This window comes from Limanda limanda, chromosome 21 (assembly GCF_963576545.1).
Source record: "Limanda limanda chromosome 21, fLimLim1.1, whole genome shotgun sequence".
Lineage (NCBI taxonomy): Eukaryota > Metazoa > Chordata > Actinopteri > Pleuronectiformes > Pleuronectidae > Limanda > Limanda limanda.
The window spans coordinates 12,861,746-12,869,310 of NC_083656.1; positions in this window are offsets into that span (position 1 = coordinate 12,861,746).

Below are 7,565 nucleotides of genomic sequence, written 5' to 3' on the forward strand. Positions count from 1 at the left end.
ATTGCCGTGGCGTAATAAAAGTTGGTATTTTCTTTGGAACTCACTCTCCGGGGAGATTTAGTGACATTGAAAACCTGTGACATTCATTTTGTTTAGTCCATTGTGGAAACTTCCTCAAAAAGAAAGAAAAGAAATAGGGGAGAGGACGTGTCATGAAATCCAGGCAGGGTTGTGATTGTAGATGCTTCCCCAGAGTGGCCCTCTGCACTTTGCCTGAGTACTTAGCCTTTCAGTGCTATGTACATGACATTTAATTCCAATTACACAAATTACACAATCTGTGTGGAGCCGAGGGAGGGGGACGACTCGCATCACTGAGACGATCAGATTTCATTAGAGGTCTTGTTCTCATCTGGCGGAGGTGGTCATACTTGTATCATTGTGCTTCTAAGAAAATAGCCAATTCTTGTATCAAGATTAACAGAAAAAAGATACATAATTCAAAAACACTTCTTATAACACAGGAGATAGCTAACTTGACTCTTGATTTTTCACTGTTTGAGGATCTCTGAGTTGCTCATGTGGCTCATGAGTATTGACGCTGTTATTGATTGGTAGTTAGATTTTCAATGCTTGTTAAAGTAAAGGTTTCCTCCATGTTGTGGGTGAGTGAGCATGTAGACCTTGATTTTTTTTAAACCTTTCGACCATGCTGCACCGAGCCACCGACTGTCTTAAACTTGCTTTTAAATGTATGCTGTCATTCAAAACACAGTGTGTAGTTTGGATTTGTAGAGGAATTTGCAGCAACTTGTGTGTTGGTGTAAGCATCAGCAGGCGAGAGGGAACTGCTTCACGCTGTCTTTTAGAGTTTAGTCTGACAACAAGGAAATCATACTCATTGTGGTTCTTCCATCAAGAGGAGGTACTAAAACAGCTCTTATGTTTCCACAAAGCCTCTTAGGTGACATTTCATTGTTTTTGTAAAAACAGTGTAAACTCTGACGGGATTAACTCTCTTTCTGAGGAAGCTATTCATTGTTTTGAATACGCCATTGTGAATTGGCACATTTTCTTCAGCTCTAGAATTGTACATTTCTTGTATAAACACAAGGTTTGAAATCACAGTTGAAAACATTGCCTGATTTCATTGCAGACGTCATTTGTAGACATGTTGTAACAGCAGTAGGCTACTTTTGGTTTGTCAGCTGTTAAATCGTATTCCCTGACGTGTTGTGGGAAATTCTTTTAACTATTGCGTGGATAGGAAACCATTTCCTCAGATAAAGAGCGAGTCTGTATTGAAGATCCAATTTTAGCTCCAACTTATTATTATTTTACGCATTTTCCCTTGTTGCCATGGCAAAGCACCGGGGGGAAAAAAAGCGAGGAGCTGCTCATGGTTGTCTTGGATACAACAGTTTTCCCTTGTAAAGTAATGAGAGGAGCTGAACCTGTGGGAGCACAGGGTTATTTATAGGCCTGACGCCAGGCTGCATGTGTGGATTAAGACTTGTTTGGTCACTGGTGTGTGTTACTGTATGTGTGTGACTGTGACTGTGTGTGTGTAAGCATGTTTACAGGCCTTAATGCAGCCTCACTGTGGGAACAGCTCGAGGCGTTTTACACTTGCCATACAAACACCTGGGCTGCCAATTATGTCGTTGCTTCAGGGCAAAATGTGCTGGAAGATGCTTCTCTCCAGCCAAAAAAAGGGTCTTCGGCTGCAGGTTTTAGTTCCAGTTCTTTGCCACGTCTGCCAGTCCAACCTTCAAGCAATAGATACAACTGCTGGGAATCCTCACTGATAGAGAAATACAGTGTGTGTGATGAAATTATTGGCCACATGGGCTTGTAGTCCTTGCAGGCAAAATTCCTACTGAGCCAAAAAACAGTAATTTCAATCAAATAAGTCACAAACCTCAATGAATAGTAGAAAGAGACCATCCAAACTCAAAGTGAAAGAATACAGTTTGTAGCATTTATTCTGTAGAATTTCAGGGACATTTTAAGGCAACAGAACCTCGACCTTTGCCCTTGTTACTGGTTAGGTACGACTTGGCCCTTGCAGGAATTTAAACTAGGCGTATTGTTACAGTGGTAAGGGATAGTTGTGATCGAAAATGTGTAAAAATATAATTATAGATCCGTGTTCGTGCACACACACCAAACACTGGATTCTTGTTTTAACAGAAAAAGTGTACGTATTTGAACAGCTTTATACTGCTAACGCTGCATGAAAGTGATGATGATATTTCCAAACTGCTGACATTTTAGCTTGCTCTGACTAACACTACATTACCTTCTTCATTATTGCTCTAATAAAACAGTACTTGCCAGTGGCAGTACAGCGCAACTGCAGTGTTGAAAAAGAAGTGATTTCCACGAAAAGAATTACAGTTTTATCTGGGTGAAGCCAATACAATTTTAAGACATGATATAGGATTGGTACACAGATTTCCATCCATGCTGATGCCCGACCCAGCATTTTTGGCAGGGCTGATGCTGGTTTCGGTATCGGAACATCTCGTCTTTTTGTGTAATTGCATGTGTGTTGGGTTTAACTAATAGACACAGAGTGAAAATCACAGTGTTTACTTATACAAGATATCACAGTAGAGATAGACTGACCACCAACTGCAGGGTCTTTTTCCATCTGCAGCAGAAAAAGAAGTTGTGTGAAAATAACAAAATGAAGGATCTCTCAACGACAGTCTCGATCACGCTTTTGAGAATGCTTGTTAAATCCCTGATCATAGAGCTTGATAACAGCGTGCAAGTCCACACTTTTCTGCCAGAAATTGTCACCAATCACTAAGTAAATGCCACCAACAGCGATAACTGCACCGTTATTAGATGTTTCCTTATTCTACCCGGTCAATAATATAGGAGTCATGTGTGAGTGGCAGAGGGCAGAGAGGATCCTGCCCCTCCTCCAAGTGTGTCAGTCCAGCTCTGGCACCGCCAAGTCCCGCTGCAATCGGCTTTGACCTCTTAGCTGCCGTGTGGTCTCTGCATACTTTTAACAAGCTCATTTCACAGTGCAAACACGGGATGCCACGGATAAGCCCGGGGGACTGGTATGCGGTATTAAGATCCTGATCCGCATAGATCAGTTTTGTAGAAAGCGCTGGGTCCTTCAGCATCGGAGAGAATTTGATTCAGTGTCACAGCGGCGGCAACAGTTTCACAGCTGTTAAACAAGTTATCGTCTTTCTCTCTCATCGCGGATAGTGAAAAGAAAACATTGCAGCTTAAAGATAGAGGAAAAATAAGAACTTTCATATCTCTAAAAATGAAATCATCTACTCCTACATGATCAGTTACCCTGAGTTTATGTCATAATATTACAAACACGACATGTCTGTGTGTTAGGAGAGATAGATTAACTAACTACATTAGACAAAGATAGTTAAACATAGATTACTAAACAACATGCCCATGATCAAAACATAAAGCAGAATGAACCGGGTTATTGCAAGGATTAATGGCTGACGGAAAGTAGTTTCACAGAGGAATAAATCTAAAGCTAAGCTGTTTATAAGAGTAATAAAGTTTATTAAATATCTTGAAATGAACTATTCCATCCTGTATTGCGATGGTTTGAAGTAGTAGTTCCAGAACTCAAGCTCCAATGCATCTCCAGGCATCCCTGTCTGTGGTGGATCAGTATCTTCGGATCATGACTGAAATATGTCTGTGAACAAAATGAATACTTAACTGGTGCCCCAGGAGGTGTTGATGAAATGCTTGGACAGCAGAGCCTTTCAAGTATCTGAGCAAATAGGATTTGGGAGAATTTCTAAATCTGTGCAGAGAACAAATTACTAAGATGACACAGCACTGGGCTTGCAGACCTTTTGATATTTGTGTTTAATGACCACTGAAAGGCTGCGGAGAAGAAATATGAGAGTGATTAAAAAATCTGTCTCCATGAAAAATGTCACCCAGGACACCAGCTAAGGAATATGAGCTGCTCTGTAGTTGAAGAGAAAAGTGACGCCACCCGAAGGAAGAAAATTAATTAATCCAGTTTATTAAATAAGTGACATCAGAGGGCAGGCATGGCGTTTAGAATACAGCAGTCATTTTGAACATTAGCGCCCCCATTTGGCCATTAAGTGCTCCTTCATAGCTACAAACCCAATTAGTGATGATGAGGTTGTCATACGCAAACATCCACACACAGTGACCCTCTGGTGACATTGCAGGGTTTGGCCACCGGCTCCACCATAGATCGCTATTGTCATGGCAACCAGGAATTAGCATCCTTGGATACAACAGTCTCCCTCGTCAGCTGCACTCTTTTCTTCCTCGCCATTGTTCTTGTCGACGTAACCCCCCCCCCCTTCCCCATACACACACAAACACACAGACACTCACACACACACACACACACCTTGTGTTTCCTCACAGCTAAGAGCTCCCTGCCTGACAGTTTTCTCCTCATCCATCTTGTATTTTCTTATGTCTGTCTCTTTCTCTTCCACATTGATTGCCGGTTCTGTCTGTCACCAACACACTCTCCTTTAGCTCATAATTGCCATTCGCTGTGTGTGTGTGTTTCACAACTCCACTTCACCTGATAAGCCAGTTTTTGATCTGCAGGACAACAGATGCTTAATCCTCCTCTGTTTCGCCTGTGATGTTTGTTGCTTTCTCTTGCCGCCTCATGTTAAATGGATCAATTAGAATCAACAGAGATCCTCTGTGAGCTAATGTTAGCTGGCCTGCCCACTCACTCGCCCGCCTTCTTTCCAACTGTTGCTAAAAATATTCCCGACGGAAGCGATGGCTAAAACTGTTTGTGTGTTTCCAGAGCAACTGGTAATTCTATTTTGGGGTATTAATAAAGTTAGATACCAGTTGTCGTGTGTGGGAGCTTGATTAGACGAATTAGGAATGAGCTGTGTGCACGAGTACTTTACACAGAAGGATTTGTTTTCTTTTCCATCGCTGAATTAAGACGTCCACTGATCCCTGAAAGCACAACTCTACCTTCCACCCTGTCTTGTTTCAGCCTTAATTCTGCCTCTGTATGGGGTAATCTATTCATGTTCAAAATACTTCTTTAATGTTTTCTGTGCAACTCCCCTCACTCTTTTTCTTCTCTTTTTCATTGCAGTTGATCGAACGCTTTTTGTGGGGGATTCAGGGAAAAACCAATTTTCAAAATGCCTGTGGCAACATCCAGCTCCGACTCGGGTAAGTGGCTCGGTCTCCCTGTGATCAGGGTATCGTTGTGTGTGTCTGTGTGTGTGTGTCAGTCTGTGTGTGTGTGTGGAGACACTGAATGGTTTGTGGTTGTTCCAGCGCCCAGGACATGTATCTCATCTCTCAAGTTCTAATGTGACCTAATGAGCTGGCTAATAGAGTGCTAAAACCTCAGTCTTGGATCAGTCATGCCTCAAAGGATTTGCTGTTGTATCCTTCCCTGTCCTCCACTCGGGCACACGCGCCCTTCAGATCTGCAGCCGTAGCCACTGATAAAAAAAACTTCACACTCACACTATTTCAAATTTTTCTTTGGAAGCATTTGGAGTCCTTTACTATTAATAATGACTAATCACAGTTAATTGATTTGCAACCAGGATTCGAGTGTCTTGCATGGGTAGTTTGTCAATTATAGTTACAAGAGCTCAGTTTTTACCCTATTCAACCTTTTTTGTGAATATATGGATGTTTATTTGAAGAATGTCTAATGAATGTGCGAATGAATATTGTTAATGATAAAGGTGCGATATGTAACTTCAGCCATTAGCGGCCTGTACTACAATGCAAGTTCAACATACCCAGGCTATCTTTCTGATATCTTTCCGATATCCTGGTGAACTGAACCTAAAAATCTCAATCAGAGTAAGTGGTCAAAACGATCTTTATATCAACTTAGAAAGTCAACCCAGGTTTACCTCATTAGGATCTGAGCGAGAGCACATAAAAGGGGCTTGTTTGAATGTTTAAGTTACGGAGCCCACTGGTGACATTTGGGGGAAAATATATATTACTTGACAACAACATAATAACGCAAGATAAATAACTCCAAGGGCCATGACATATGAATCTGTTCTTTACCTGTGGAGCTGAACTGAAGAAGCCTCTTGGATAAGAGATTAAACGTTTCACTTAATCACATGATTCAGCCTCTATAATGGGCTTTACTTTGACACACACTGTTTGCATTGACTCTGAGCTCACTGTGACTGAAACGTTTACTAGTCAATAAAAACCTATGGACCGCCATGATCCACCGAACATGACTGTGCGCATTTTGTATTTTGATGACAGGATGAACCTGAAGCATCTGGAAACAGTGGACATTGAGTGTACTGGGTGTGTTGGGGGCAGGGATTGACTTAACCAACCAGACGTTGTTATGCTTCCCTTTAAGGACAGTGTGCAACAGTGTAGTGTCATTTTGGTGAGAGAGAGGGGGGAGGGAGGGATGGGGGTGGTCACCAGGTAAATCTGTAAACAATCTATCCCTCATTCTGAATAGATATTTAATTTGAAAGGATAAACCTTGTTAAAGAGGAGGATAAAAATATAAACTGTCTGGTTATTCCAACGCTAACACCCCCAGTACATCAATATCAGTAACTAAAGAAACGTAGATCAATGCAGTCTGTGGTTCTGTGAGCATATTGCTCCCAAGTGTCAGGTTGGTTATGTTCGGCTCCAGCGGTTGACAAAGGTTTATCATTCCCTTTGATGATAATCTATATCTTTCATAAAGACACTCATCAGAGTAGGCAAGAGGATGTTGTTGGTCTCTGAAGACCTTCGTCCTCCGCAGAGACCCAACAACAATCCACACCGAGCTCCACCGGATCCTTTTTGAACGCTGAAGTCATGTTTCAAAGAAACTGATTAATCAGTGGGCGGAGATTTTATACGGGTTGATCTCTCATCTCCAATTTAACCTTCAGGTTAGCCATTCAGTTACCATGAACCGTGGGAGTGAATACCCTGAAGCAAACCTGAAGTAAACCTGAAGTTACCCCAATAACTGCAAATCCTGTTGCGACACAATTAAAAGGCGACGGAAATATAACTATTTCATGTTATGTCTTCAAGAAAGACAGTTTGGGATTAATTCAATACTTCACTGCAATACTTAAAATAAGGAAATTGAAAGTAAAAATTAAGATAAAGTCATTCAGTGTGGACTTCACAGCATGATCTCTAACTACTAAACATGGCAACGGCTCCAAAAACTGCATTGTGTCTTGCAATAAAATCCCAGACTGTGTATTCCAAACTGCTTGATACCACGGATTCCAGAATATAATGTATAACTATTTTGCCGACAACAAAAGCGAGTATCACACATGTGCAGACGTTTCCATGGATCTGCTGGAATCCAGGTTAAATCTGGCATCTCATCGTCGTTATGTGTGATATAATCTCACTGTCTCGTGTTTGCGTCACATCAAAGGGAATTTTCATGTGTAGGCCTTGGCAGTGACATCAAAGTTAAAACTGCGATATTTTTACATCAGTAGAATTATATTTTCTCCTATGAGTGCCAAAAAAGGTGCCTGGATTGAATTCTCATCTGGCACGTATCGGTGCAAAGGGCACTTAATCTGTTAGATAAAAGATGGAAAAGTGATGACCAGATGTCT